Source organism: Eschscholzia californica, unplaced genomic scaffold (assembly GCF_041429995.1).
Source record: "Eschscholzia californica isolate CP2 unplaced genomic scaffold, dmEscCali1.0.p SCAF_4, whole genome shotgun sequence".
NCBI classification, from domain to species: Eukaryota; Viridiplantae; Streptophyta; class Magnoliopsida; order Ranunculales; family Papaveraceae; genus Eschscholzia; species Eschscholzia californica.
The window spans coordinates 48142436-48157994 of record NW_028238461.1 but is presented as its reverse complement, the minus strand read 5'-3'; the positions used below and the strand labels follow the sequence as shown (position 1 = coordinate 48157994).

General features: G+C 38.1%; 1 pseudogene across 1 annotated transcript; it reads right to left on the bottom strand.

Annotated features, from left to right (window-relative positions):
• Positions 1–5548: 5548 nt before the first annotated feature.
• LOC147545485 (DNA-directed RNA polymerase II subunit RPB7 pseudogene) lies at positions 5549–6435 on the bottom strand (annotated as a pseudogene). The gene has a single exon (XR_015239713.1). The product of XR_015239713.1 is annotated as a DNA-directed RNA polymerase II subunit RPB7 pseudogene (transcript).
• Positions 6436–15559: the final 9124 nt, after the last annotated feature.

Here is a 15559-nt window from a genome sequence, read left to right as displayed (position 1 = left end):
CGCATAAAATTTCTACTTTTAAGGGACGTCTGAAAATTAAACGACCAAACTGAATTGGGAAATGCTAAATGTACAAAGAATCTTTGACAAGATTCTTGACAAAATGCTAAGCGAACGGTCCCGATCAAAGTCAAACTTTGATCAACTTTTGTCTTTTAGTGAAAATGAGTCATTAAGTCAAGAATTTTGTCAAGGACTTTGTACATGTAGCACTCCCGAACCGAATTCGGTCGAACCGAACCAAATAGTTTTTAGGCTGAACATAATAATATTTGGCTCGGTTTGGCTAAAAAACAATCAACCGATCATTGTTTGGTTTGACTTGAATTTTTAAAAACCACCAAAACTGAACTGACTTTTATATATATCTATTATCTATTATATAAAACAGAAGGGAAAACGATGACTGGGACAAACATCCTTATTTAATTATGTATATTGTTTAGGAGTCCCTCCCAAAATTTAAAATATAGTCCTTCGTAGAAATAAAGTTACCTATTTAAAAAACAATAATCCTTTCCTTCTTAGAAATAAAATAACTAATTTAAGAAAAAAAGAAACAAAATAAATTTTAAGGGTTAAAAAAAAATTAAAACCTCTCTCTCTCAATAAAATAATAACTAATTTAAGAGAAAAAAATAATACAAAAAATAATAACTAATAAAGTCTCTCTCTCAATAAAATATGACAATAAATTTCGTAACATTTGCTTGATACAAGTGTCCGTGTCCTAGGGCACGGGACGTACCCTAGGGCACGGGACGTACCCTAGGGCAAAACCCACAACATTTTAAAGGATGACTGGGACAAACATCCTTTTTTAATAAAGGATATTGTCTAGAAGCCCTTCTCAAAATTTAAAATATAGTCCTTCGTAGAAATAAAGTTACCTATTTAAAACAATAATCGATTCCTTCTTAAAAATAAAATAATTAATATAAGAAATACAAAAACAAAATAAATTTCAAGGGTTAAAAAAGGAAATTGAATTTTTTTTTCTCTCTCTCTCAATAGAATAATAACTAATTTAAGAGAAAAGAAACAAAAAAGTAATACAAAAAACAATAACTAGTAAAATTCTCTCTCTCAATAAAATATAACAATATATTTCGTAACATTTGATTGATACAAGTGTTCGTGCCCTAGGGCACGGGATATACCCTAGTGTATATATATATATATATATATATATATATATATATATATATATATATATATATAATTGCTCTATATCTAATTATATATACATTATATAATACTGTAAATGATTTACCATTACTTAATATAGATCTTAAACTAAGAAATAGATTCTTAGGTATTCAATAAGAGAGACATTGAATTTGAACTTTCATTTTTCTTACTTAAGTTCACTTTTTTTTCTCGTGTTTTATTGAGTTAGGTGAGTTCGACCGGATCGACCAACCGAATTCCGTCGAGTCGAACCGAACTGGATCGAAAGAAGCGGTTGACGATTTGACCGCCTCGACTCCGCTTCAACCGATGATTTAGCTAAACCGTTATTCATTGGTTCGACTTTGGTTTAACCTTGAATGGTCGGCAACCGACTGTTGCTCACCCCTATTGAAAATTCTCATTTGCATTTTCAACAAAAGTGTTGTTGTTTTTATTATTATTAATTTAGATCTGAAATTTGCATTGGTTGCTAATTCAGAATTTAGCAGTTCATTTTTTGACAAAATCTGAAGAAAAAAAAGTCTAAATTGGCCTATCTTAGCTGAAATAAACCCATATTTTCATACTTCAAAACAAGTGTGAAAATTGAGGCCCCTTTGTTGTTGGGCTTTAGGCCTCTTTAATTATTGGTTTAACTTAGGCGCTTATCGTGCTTATCTCATCTTAATGATCTATCAATGCCTTGTAACGACTAACGTAGATCGTAATCGATTTCTCAAAAAAAAAAAAATGAGCTCTCTGAAATGTGTAAAGAGACAAATATAGCCCTCTGTAAATTTAAAATCTAAACACCAGTCGACTTCCCGTTTCTTCTTCGCGATCTTTCATTCGGACCTTAGGGTTCTCTATCAAGACGAAAGTTCCTACTATTTGTTCGGTTTCTCTCTAGATTAATCGTTTGTTGAATCATTTTTTATTAAGGTAAATTTCTGTAACGCCCAAATCCCAAATCTCAAGCTGCCTTGAAATTGAAGACTTGAGACCTTCAAACTGGATCCAAGAGCAACGCCTATCATGAGTGCATAATAAATACCTGAAAACAAAATAGCTGGATTAAGACTTAAGTGCAGTAGATTTTGATGCACCCGAAAAGGTTGCACACCCAAGCGGAGGTATCAAGTAGTAATCCGACAAAGCCGGGATCGATCCAAGGATAGGAAGGTAGCTTGGATATCGAAAGGTCTTATCCCTCGGTCTAGATATTAAAAGATAACTTAGACTAAATAGGAAATGAAACAAAGATAAATGAGGGTTTTAGAATGAATGAGTAACAAAACAAGATAACAAATGAAACTAGACTAAACAATAAAAGTAAACGGACGAGAGAGATTCGAGAAAAGTGTCGGAGGAACAAGAGTCGGGAGACGGTAAGACTCGATTCGGGCAACAAATAAGCGAGAGAGGTGTCGAAGTCCGGGAATCCATAATGATAAACCTACGACTACGTATGATCCAATCTAATGTGTCGAAGTACAATCGATATTCGACTCCTAAAGTAGATGTCTCTAAGTACTACGTAAATCCGGAGATCATACTTAGTCAAACAAACGTCTAAATCGGTTAATCCCGAGTCATCGAAAGTGTCGTCTAGTCGCCTAACTATGTGAAGTGCATGACAAGACACATGAAATTATGACTTAGACTACGATCGATATCGAATACTTCGTTTCGTCTATTAACTATGCGAAGTGCTTGACAAGACACATAAAAATATGATCAAAACGATAATCGAAATAAATGAACATCAATTTATAATCAAAACATCAAATCACATTAAACATAATCACGAATTCATCACATTTCATCTCATATAATCGACACACTAAAGTTAGCTAAACATGGTGATTAAATAAAAAATGAAAAGAAGATGATGAGAGAATCCCCCTTTTTCGATGTGGTTCGAGGCTAAGATCGTCGGAAAATATGAGTCTTTAAAGTGCAGCCAATCTCCCCTTAGCAAATTCTGGGTACCCCATAGCGATCACCATCATCTTTTCCATTTAGAACACAACCTCCATTAAAGCTAACCCTAGCTTTCTCTCTCTAGAAATTTGTAGTCCAAAATCAAATCAAATCACATGGGTAGCTAAATCAAGACATGGAGAGTAAAAGCCCTAAGGTTTCCGGCCAACCATGAAATCCGGCCACATAGGTGCTGTCCGGCCGGATGTACACTGTCCCGAGCATGTCTCGTCCTTCCCTATGCTGTCACGTGCTGTCATCCCACGTCCCGAGTTGGAAAGAAGCTTGCAGCCCGAGCTGCTGTTCCGGTCTGCTGCTGCTGTTCCGGTCTGTTGTGCGTATCCCGTGCAGCTCCCGAGCAGCTGCTTGTGCTGCAGCCCGAGCAGCTGCTTGTGCTGCAGCCCGAGCTGCTGCTCGGCCAGCCAAAGCTAGGCCGGCCTAGTGTGCTGGCCGGCCCTAGCTTTGGCCGAATCCTCCTTCTCCCTCTCTCTTGTCTTTCTCTTCAAACCCTCTCTTTCAAGCTCTCTCTCTAGCAACCAAGAACACCAACCCTAGCTACCCTTTCCCTCTCTTGTTTCTTGGTTGCTTGGTGAATGAAGAAGAATATGAATAGTGACCTCACTTGATTCAAACCCTAGACTTAGTCAACTTGACTAAGTCTTTAGACTACTTTGACTTGGGCCCAAAAGTGGGTGCTCATAAAATCTCTACACCTTCCTTCTTCTTTGGGTATTCTTAAATTTGGGCTTAGATGTTGAGCTTTGAATTAAAGACCAAGGAGGTGCCTTAATCTAGCCTCTACAATTAGAACCAAAGGGGGGGTGCCTTCAAGAAAAGACCTTGGCTTCTATCTTTCACAACTTCCTCGTCCGAACTCGGAATTGACTTCCGTCTTCACCGTTGGACTCGTCATTGCCTCCACTTGTAATTTGATTTGCTTGAAATCTTTTTCTCTCATTTTGGGCACATGAAATGATAGTGACAATTCGTTCCCTTTATTCCTATTTACACGCTTAACTCCAAAATAGGTACCTAACATGAAAAACACATAAAATATTATTTATAATACTCGAAAAGAGCTAATTAGTCTAAGTTAGACCCTCCAAATGTGACATTTTCGTGTCACATCAGATTTCCACAAACCTAAGTCCCGGGCAGACAAGCTCAATCCTTAATCAAGGAAGCATTGCATTTATATTCATTATTGACATTATCTGAAATCTAACGGTGACAACTAACATAATACAACGAGATTTACCTCGCGCTTATGGAAACTAATAATGGCTAGCGTTTTGGGAAAAGCAAAATAGTTTTCGGGGACGAATTCTCTCGCCTCTCTCTGTCTCTCCTCTATCTGCCTTTTTCTCTATCTCTCTTCTTTCCCTCTCCCTATTATTTTTTCTTTCTTTGTTACAGTTCCGGCGAAGGGGTTTTTTCTTCGTCGGAACCCTTCGTTTGGATCTGGAAGAACCAGATCCAGACGAGTTTTCGGCGAAGGGAGATCCCCTTCGTTGGAACTGTCGTGAGATAATAAGAGAGGGAGAGAGGATATGAGGAGAGAGAGAAGAAAGAAGAGAGAAACATAGTAGAGAGAGAGAGAGTGAGAGAAGAAGAAGAAGAAGAAAGAACTTTGGTGATGGTGATTGTCGGAATTAATGGTGGATGTCGCCGGAGTTCGGTGGTGGTTGCTGGAGTTTTAGTTGTGCTCCAAACGCATCCTAGACGTGCCTAGACACTTGGTGTGCTCGGTTTACCCGGGAGCGTCCTGCACCTCACATGTTCAACAACATCTTTCTTCATTCCAGACCACCAATACTGCCTCTTGAGGTCTCTTTACATCTTGTTACTACCATGATGAACAATGTACTTACTTCGGTGTGCTTCGTATATCCCGTCTCACACTGGGTCTGCCGGTACAGATAATCTCCCTCGATATCTGAATCTGCCGTCTTGCCCCGTACTGAACTCAATTTCAGTTTCTTGCAGTAAAGATATCTGTTTCTGGCACTACTCGTCATCCATCTGTGCATTCACTATACGACCCAACAAAGATGACCTAACCACCATACTACCCAGATATATCGAGTCAACTCCTGGCCCAACAACATCAATATCATACATCGCCACATCTTCCAACATCTTCCGTTGATTCATCATCAAAGTTGCTAAGGTGCCCCTCGGTTGTCGGCTTAGAGCGTCAGTTACCACATTAGCCTTATCCGGGTGGTATTGAAGCGTGAAGTCATAGTCTTTCATCAACTCTAACCATTGAAGTTGGCGCATATTCAACTTTACATTTTCAGGTAGGAGGATGAGGCGACTTGAAGAACAACTAACTAATAGAATCAAGTACAAAATTAAACAAGTAACTGTATAAAAGAAGAGTAGAGGATGATTAACAAAAATGGAAAGTAGAAAGATATAATAACTTTTTTGTGAGCAACAAACAGTTCCTCTTATGGTTTCAAAATTGTAAAACTTATATACCACACTATATTATGTGTTGATTTTGAGACTGAAGTAATCTATTTTGGTAATACTAATGATCAAAGAGATGTCCTGATAACATAAATACCTAAGAAAAAAAAAGACTTCAAGATTATCACATATTCTCTATCCTCAATAAATAGAAACTGCTAGTACTTCATTACTTAATGGTGATAGCTTCCACACTCAAACTTCCATTAGATTGCTCCCCGAAAAGTGATTGTAGCCATTGATTGGTCTAAGAACTAGTACCCGGATCATTGATGACACCCAAGAAATCGTCTTTTATGGTTCCAATACAAAATATCTCTGTAGCATCAACTCTAGTTCCAATTATCTTTAACCTCACTTCACTTTCTTTTTGAATCTTCACAGTTCCATCTGAAGTTGAAAAATTTGGTATATCTCCTCTTGATTGAAACTCCATATCGTCCGGTATCAGATGGTTGGATACAAAAATCTGAACAGGCCCAGCTTCAGCAAAAAACCCCATCTTATTAACATTGGTCACAACTGCTTCAAGAATCTCTCCTTTAAAAGGTCTGAAAACAACACACTGATACTTGACAGGGAAAGTCACAAATCCTGTTCCGTCACGAGTCATCCCTTTCCCAATACTATCCACACCTGTTATTGCTACTACGAATCCGTGTACGCCACTGCAAGTTCCTTCGACATCTTTCATGAGTTTTTCGATCAACTTGTCACGTAGATTCGGCCCAAAGTGACGAGGGTGCAGCTGTATATTTCTTTCAAGCACTATATGGAAGAACATCTTAACTAGTAGCTTTCTTTAGACAGTTGCACCTTCAAACTCCTTTTGATTTTTCTTTAGAGCGATGAATTTGAGAGAAGTGCTGAATTTGAGAAGTGAAAAACTGTGGCCTAGCCGTCCTTAAATAAGAAAGAAAATTTAAGGAAATTTCTAAATTTAAGGAAATTACTAATTTTAAAGGAAATTTCTAATTTTAAGATATCCAAATGCGTAAGATGAGATGTAATCCAAAATATGTTTTTGTTACTTTCAGTACATTTAGAGGTGTCAATCGATCCAGGCCTTATAAAGGCCCACAATGCTGGGCCAGGCCCTGGATGGGCATGGGTAGCCCGACCAGTTTTACTACTCTAAGGCCGGGCCTTTCTATTTTTCTTCTGATTGTCGGAATCTCTAACTCCTTTGAATATGAATTGTCCAACTCCAAAGGACCCAAAATCATCCCGAATAAGCAATTCAGTCTAGTGAGACATGACGAGCCAGACAAAAACAGATTTTGAAATCTGACTCGAGCCAATCTAGACGTCTACTCAGATTTTAGACCTCGGATCAATTTTCGGATCTAACTTAGAGAAACAACAACCACTGCTTAAGTACAGTTAGTAATATATTTTACAATTCTATCCTTGACAACAACCAAAAGATATACTTGAAATTCTTTGAGGCGATGCATGAAGTAGTCGGTTTCTACAAGGAGAACACACAAATAATAATGGACACATTCAATTCACTTGGTTTTAATGTATATGGAGGAAAGAACGCCCCATACGTGTGGGTTCATTTCCCTGGCCGAAGTTCTTGGGATGTTTTCGCTGAGATTCTTGAAAAGACTCATCTTGTTACAACTCCTGGAAGTGGGTTTGGACCAGGTGGTGAAGGATTTGTTCGAGTAAGTGCCTTCGGTCACAGGGACAACATAATAGAAGCCTCTAAAAGATTAACAGAACTCTACAAGTAAAAGTCCAAGTAAGATGCTGCAATTTTCTATTAATTTATCATGCCTTGTGCTTTTGAAGATTTATGTTCTATTAGTCTTAGTAGTTATTACTACCTGAAGAGTTCTCTTTTTATTTAGTTTATAAATTCAAGGAGCAGTTTCTTAGTAATTGGAAGAGATGACATGACAGTCATCACTGAAATGTGACATTACACATTAGGTTGGTAACGTAAAATTGTCACACCGACAGTGGGAGGAAGGGAACGGTTGCTTGTCGAGCGAGCATAACTGACTACAGGTTGTGTTTTTCGACTACCCATGAAAGAGACTATATTTTGCACAAGGGTTTGGGCTTCTAAAATCACTAGAACACTGCACTTTAGTTTATGATCATAAGTTATTTTGGCTCATTTCTTTGTCAAATTCCCATATCTTTTCTAATAGTTTTTCATGTCTCAATCTGGTTATCTTTTTCTTTCAAAACCTTGTTAATGGGTGTTTAATTTTTCTCTTTGCTTGTATTTTTTGTCAAAATAACCTAAGTCCTAAACCCCGCCACTTACAGGTGGATTTGAGGAGAATCTTACAGGTAACCTCTGTTGTGACGAAGAACAATCTGTTGGAATCGGAGCCGATTTTGGATTTGTTGAAGTCGTCAAACTCAGAAACGGAGCATGCCATTGCGTTCGTCTCGTCGAGCTCTTAAGTTTAGACTCAAGAATCACTCAAATCCGATTCCGGATGAATGAGATATTCAAGTCCGAAGTTTGATTGATTTAGGGACTAAGTCGCAATAAGGAAAAGTTGGTTTAGGGACCATTTACGCAAAGCGGACACGGCCAGATCTGATGGCAGGCGTTCCTCCCGAGATCTTGAGCGAGATCTGACGGTCCTCATTGTTGCCGACAGAAACCGTTGCTAAGAAGTGATCCGTCACGTTTCTTTCCAACAGATGCGTCCCTAAAAGCCAACAGACCTGTCCCTTATGAATGCATCTATTCGAAACCTATTTATAGGACCCAAATCAACTCCAAATTTCAATCCGTTTTTTCCAGAGTGTCAAGCATTGTTAGAAGATCATATTAGAGTGTCTAAGAGAAAGATTTAGCAGAGTTTTCAAGGAGTTTCATAAGCAAGAAGTTTGGTCCATTTGCATAAGTCAGAGGTTAGTATACTTTCAAGTTCGACTGCTTTCTGATTCGAAGTACCATTGAATCGAAAGGTTAATCGTTGTATCCTGGGAGACAAACGCCGGTAACTGTTTGGTACTATACAGGGCGTCAATTGTCTTAAGGAAAGAGGAATACCTCGCCTCGATTAAAAAAAAAATTATTCTTCTTCTAATCCTCCGATTTTCTTTTTCTTTTTAGTCTATCTGATTTCTTAATCAAAGACATTCTGATTTTCCAAATCAGAAGTGTGTTGATTTTTAAAGTAATAAATCAGTAAACACAGAAGGATACAATTCCTCTTTCCGATCTTAAATCGATAGTGAGATTCGACTACGAATCATCTGTTCTGGATAACGGACATTATCGGTTAGAAATACGAAAGATATTGAGTTGTTTTATTCCTTAGTTTTTCTCCATTAATTTGGAAAGAAAGTGTTTTTGATTAATTTACAAATAAAATCAAAGTAGTAACCAGTTTCACCAGTGATTCGGTTATAGACTCGCTGAGTCAACTCGTTGAATCGGTACACCGAAACCAACAATCTTAAGACAATTGAATTACTTCGGTATACTGAACTAATTTTCTGTGTCAGACAGAAATAGAGATGGCAACAACTGGTGAAGCCATAACGAAAAGTGTTGGTCCTGTCCATGCCGAAAAACCGGAGAAGTTTAAGGGCATCGATTTTAAGCGATGGGCACAGAAGATGATGTTTTATCTAACCACTTTAGGGTTAGTAAAATATCTGACTGAAGACCAACCAGTCCTTCGAGAAGACGGAGATATCCAACATACTTCGGCCGTAGAGGCCTGGAAGCATAGTAATTTTTTATGTAAGAATTACATTCTGAATTCGTTGGATGATGGGCTTTATAATGTGTATTGTGTTATTGATAGGGCAAAAGAATTATGGAACACACTACACAATAAATATAAAGCCGAAACTGCAGGAGTGAAGAAATTTATCGTTGGAAGATTTCTGGACTTTAAAATGGTTGACTCTAAACCAGTCATAACCCAAGTTCAAGAATTCCAAATAATTCTTCAGGAGTTAAAGGCTGAATCATTGGTAACAAATGAAGCCTTTCAAGTCCGAGCAATGATTGAAAAATTGCCTCCGGATTGGAAAGACTTCAAGAATTACCTTCGTCATAAAAATAAAGATATGAGCCTTGAAGAACTCATCCTCAAACTTCGAATAGAAGAGGATAGTCGTACTGCAGAGAAGGAGACAGAGAAGTCTTCAAATACTCCAAAAGTAAACGTCATCGAAGGGGGACCAAAACTAAAGCGGAAACGCTCGGGTCGTGAAGTGGGCTCAGGAAAGCCGACGAAGAAGAGTTTCGACGGCAACTGCTTCAACTGTGGCAAGAAGGGACACCTTGCCAAAGATTGTCGTTCTAAAAATGACAAGATCAACAAGAGAAAGAAAGCTAAGCATCAGGCTTCTCTTGTTGAAGATGAAGATGTCCAGAACCTGTGTGCAATGGTTACTGGAATCGAAGATGTGGTTGAAAAGTTTCAGAATATGAACCTGTGTGCGGTTATTTCTGAAGTTAACCTAGTTGAAAATCCGAAAGAATGGTGGATCGACACTGGAGCCACGAGGCACGTTTGTGCAGATAGAGCCATGTTCTCCACTTATACCAAACTTGAAGAAGGCGAGACACTGTTTATGGGAAACGCCGCAACAAGTCAAGTTCAAGGTAAAGGGAAAGTAATCCTGAAGTTCACTTCAGGAAAAGAAGTAACCCTAAATGACGTCCTGCATGCACCAGACATTCGAAAGAATCTTGTGTCTGGATCGCTCCTTAGCAAGAACGGATTCAAACTTGTATTTGTTTCCGATAATTTTGTTTTATCCAAAAACGGAATGTATGTGGGAAAAGGGTACTTATGTGGGGGGCTCTTTAAATTAAATGTTGCAACTGTAACTCCAAATATTACTAATAAAGAAAAAGCGTTAGCTTATGTTGTTGATTCTTGTAATATTTGGCATGAGAGACTAGGTCATGTTCATTATAACTCTTTGAGAAAGTTAATGCACATGCACTTAATACCGAAGTTTGATATTAATTCTTCGGAAAAATGTCAAACGTGTGTAGAGTCTAAATTGACAAAGACTCCTTTTCATTCTGTGGAAAGAAATACAGAACCATTAGAGTTAATTCACAGTGACATATGTGATTTAAAAATGGTTCAGACTAGAGGAGGTAAAAAGTATTTTATCACCTTCATAGACGATAGTACAAGATACTGTCACGTTTACTTGCTAAGAAGTAAAGATGAAGCAGTAGAGAAATTCAAAATCTATAAGAATGAAGTTGAAAATCAACTTAATCGAAAAATTAAGATTTTGAGAAGCGATAGAGGCGGAGAGTATGAATCCCCTTTCGCTGAAATTTGTGCCGAAAGCGGCATCATTCATCAGACTACTGCTCCTTATACACCTCAACAAAATGGTGTAGCAGAGCGAAAGAATCGAACTCTGAAGGAGATGATGAATGCATTATTACTCAGTTCTGGATTACCTCAGAACTTGTGGGGGGAGGCAATATTGTCGGCCAACTACTTATTAAATAAGTTACCTCACAAGAAAACAGGTAAGATACCTTATGAGTTGTGGAACGGTAGAAAACCATCCTTTAAATTCATTAAAGTGTGGGGGTGTCTAGCCAAAGTCCTGGTGCCTTTACCTAAACGGGTCAAAATAGGACCAAGGACAATAGACTGTATTTTCGTTGGATATGCAGAAAATAGTAGTGCATATAGATTCTTGGTTCACAAGTCTGATATTGAAGATATACATATAAATACAATCTTAGAATCACGGGATGCCGAATTCTTTGAAAACATATTTCCATGTAAATCTATATCAGAGGAAAAATCTCTAAAGAGAGTCAGAAATGAAGAAAATACAGAAATCTCTGAAAGAGATAAAAATCTAGTAGAGGACAAGTCGGAAGAGCCTCGAAAGAGTAAAAGGGCAAGGGTAGAAAAAACCTTTGGTCCTGATTTTCTAACTTATATGTTAGAAAGTGAGCCTCAGACATACAAAGAAGCTATGTCAACTCCAGAAGCTCCTTTTTGGAAAGAGGCAGTGAATAATGAGATCGAGTCCATCATGAATAACCATACATGGGAGTTAGTAGATCTCCCGATAGGTTGCAAACCATTAGGTTGCAAATGGATCTTCAAAAGGAAATTGAAGACAGATGGATCAATCGACAAATACAAAGCCAGACTTGTGGCTCAAGGATTTAGGCAGAGAGAAGGTCTAGATTATTTCGACACTTACTCTCCTGTTACTCGAATCACGTCAATAAGATTGCTAATTGCGATAGCATCTATCCACAATCTAGAAATACATCAGATGGATGTAAAGACAGCTTTCTTAAATGGACAACTGGAAGAAGAGATCTATATGACTCAACCAGAAGGGTTTGTGGTACCCGGCCAAGAGAAGAAAGTGTGTAAGTTAGTAAAGTCGCTTTATGGTTTAAAGCAGGCTCCTAAGCAGTGGCACTTGAAATTTGATCAAGCAATGTTATCAAATGGGTTCAAAATAAATGAATGTGACAAGTGCGTCTACACTAAGGTCACTGCTAAAGGATGTGTAATCCTATGTCTGTACGTAGATGACATGCTTATTATGGGAGATAATATAGATGTCATAAAAACAACTAAGCAAATGTTGTCGAAGAATTTCGACATGAAAGACTTAGGTAGGGCCGAAGTCATTCTCGGAATAAAAATATCTAGAAGTTCTTCTGGGATAAAATTATCTCAGACTCACTACGTTGAGAAAATTCTAGAAAAATTCAGCAAGAATGATATGAGTTTAGCTCGGACACCGATAGATCCGACTGTGCATTTGATGAAAAATCGCGGTCAAGGAGTAAACCAGTTAAGGTACTCACAGATTATCGGAAGTCTGATGTACTTGATGAATTGTACACGTCCAGACATAGCTTATTCTGTTAGCAAATTGAGTAGGTTTACTAGCAATCCAAGTAAAGAACATTGGACGGCTATAGTAAGGGTACTCAGGTATTTGAGACAGACTAAAGAGTATGGGCTATTATATACCAAATATCCAGAAGTATTAGAGGGATATGCGGATGCCAACTGGATCTCAGATACTGATGATACCAAGTCAACTAGTGGATACATATTCACACTGGGTGGGGCGGCCATATCATGGAAATCCTCAAAGCAAACATGCATAGCTCGATCGACAATGGATTCCGAATTCATTGCTCTGGATAAAGCAGGAGAAGAGGCAGAGTGGCTGCGACACTTCCTGGAGGACATTCTTATATGGACTAAGCCGGTGCCTGCAATAAAAATACACTGCGATAATCAGGCAGCTATTGCAAGAGCACATAGTAAAATGTATAACGGTAAGTCACGACACATTCGTCGACGACATAACACCGTAAAGCAATTACTCTCAGAAGGAGTCATAACAGTAGATTATGTCAAATCTAAGGATAACCTAGCGGATCCATTTACAAAAGGGTTACCTAGAGAGTTAGTAATTGCTTCATCAAGGGGAATGGGACTTTTGCCTAAAGTAAATGAGTAAAGTCATAACGGAAACCCAACCTATGTGACTGGAGATCCCAAGATGTAGGTTCAACGGGAAAACTGAAGTTATATACTGACTCGAACGGAACACTGAAAGAGATTTATCTCTTACCCAATCCTAGGATGACATCAGTGTTGTCTGCAATGAGAGGTTAAGCGTTAAGCTTTTAATGAATCCGAAAACTTAGAACTTGAGTCTAACGTGAGGTATAGCAGAATACCTTATTACGGATAACCTATATGTGTGCGAACTGATGCCGGTTCTATGAGAAGGTCGTAATGGCCGACTTCTCTAGAGCACACATGAAAATCAGGTTGTTCAGGGCCGAAATGAACACAACCGAGAACTTTTGAAAGTAAGTAACTAGCTGTGTGATAGTTACTCGTTGGTTTACAACTCATGGGACCCAGTTCAAGACATAGTTCACTAAGGTCTTTGTAAACCCGGTGGCTATTCACTACGGAAGATTCAAAGCCGCAAGCTATCTACCCCGATGCAGCAAAATTCCGCCTCTAACCTCTGTCAGTGTCAGTGTGTCAGTCTAGTAAGTCTGCATTATAGGAAATCTCGAATATTCATTCATGTGGGGGATTGTTGGAATCGGAGCCGATTTTGGATTTGTTGAAGTCGTCAAACTCAGAAACGGAGCATGCCATTGCGTTCGTCTCGTCGAGCTCTTAAGTTTAGACTCAAGAATCACTCAAATCCGATTCCGGATGAATGAGATATTCAAGTCCGAAGTTTGATTGATTTAGGGACTAAGTCGCAATAAGGAAAAGTTGGTTTAGGGACCATTTACGCAAAGCGGACACGGCCAGATCTGATGGCAGGCGTTCCTCCCGAGATCTTGAGCGAGATCTGACGGTCCTCATTGTTGCCGACAGAAACCGTTGCTAAGAAGTGATCCGTCACGTTTCTTTCCAACAGATGCGTCCCTAAAAGCCAACAGACCTGTCCCTAAAAGCCAACAGACCTGTCCCTTATGAATGCATCTATTCGAAACCTATTTATAGGACCCAAATCAACTCCAAATTTCAATCCGTTTTTTCCAGAGTGTCAAGCATTGTTAGAAGATCATATTAGAGTGTCTAAGAGAAAGATTTAGCAGAGTTTTCAAGGAGTTTCATAAGCAAGAAGTTTGGTCCATTTGCATAAGTCAGAGGTTAGTATACTTTCAAGTTCGACTGCTTTCTGATTCGAAGTACCATTGAATCGAAAGGTTAATCGTTGTATCCTGGGAGACAAACGCCGGTAACTGTTTGGTACTATACAGGGCGTCAATTGTCTTAAGGAAAGAGGAATACCTCGCCTCGATTAAAAAAAAAATTATTCTTCTTCTAATCCTCCGATTTTCTTTTTCTTTTTAGTCTATCTGATTTCTTAATCAAAGACATTCTGATTTTCCAAATCAGAAGTGTGTTGATTTTTAAAGTAATAAATCAGTAAACACAGAAGGATACAATTCCTCTTTCCGATCTTAAATCGATAGTGAGATTCGACTACGAATCATCTGTTCTGGATAACGGACATTATCGGTTAGAAATACGAAAGATATTGAGTTGTTTTATTCCTTAGTTTTTCTCCATTAATTTGGAAAGAAAGTGTTTTTGATTAATTTACAAATAAAATCAAAGTAGTAACCAGTTTCACCAGTGATTCGGTTATAGACTCGCTGAGTCAACTCGTTGAATCGGTACACCGAAACCAACACAATCAACCAAGAAACTAGTAAAGAAAGTAAACAATCACACAGAATACAAGAGAGTTATCTAGTTCGGTTTATTAGACCTACACCACAGAGGTTATATAGTTCCAGTTTATATAGTTCACTAGAAACAATAATCTCACCAGTTTATATATCTCTAGACTTCCAGTTTATATAGTTCACTAGAAACAATGACGCGATGATTTCCCCTATAAACAAAGAACAAGTACAAATACATCTCTAGACTTCCAGTTTATGTAGTTCACTAGAAACAATAATCTCACCAACAACACTTCTCTTTTTAATTTTGAAAGATACAGGGACACCCCCATTATGAACAATAACCCTGCTTTGCGAGCAACTTGCAATTAAATGTTGCCTTAAAGCAGTTTTGTTGATCGCAAACTAGATTAGATATCGACCTCATATTCAAGACACTTTTAACAATTTTGAATTACAATCTCCCCTCACTCCCCACAGCCAAGTGTTCAACTAAAATATAATTTCTTATTAAGAACCCAATTCACTGGACATCTTTCATCAATAATCTCAATCCCTCACTGGCTAACAAGCTGTCATTACAAGGCACAGTTACTCTTTGCTTTAGACATTTTCTTTAATGAAAAGAATCAATTGGATGTAGCAAGGTCGAAATCATATTGTTCAAAACAACTTCACATTTTTTTCCCTTGTTCAAAATAATAATGTTGATTTGGTATTCTCATTGGGTTGGCA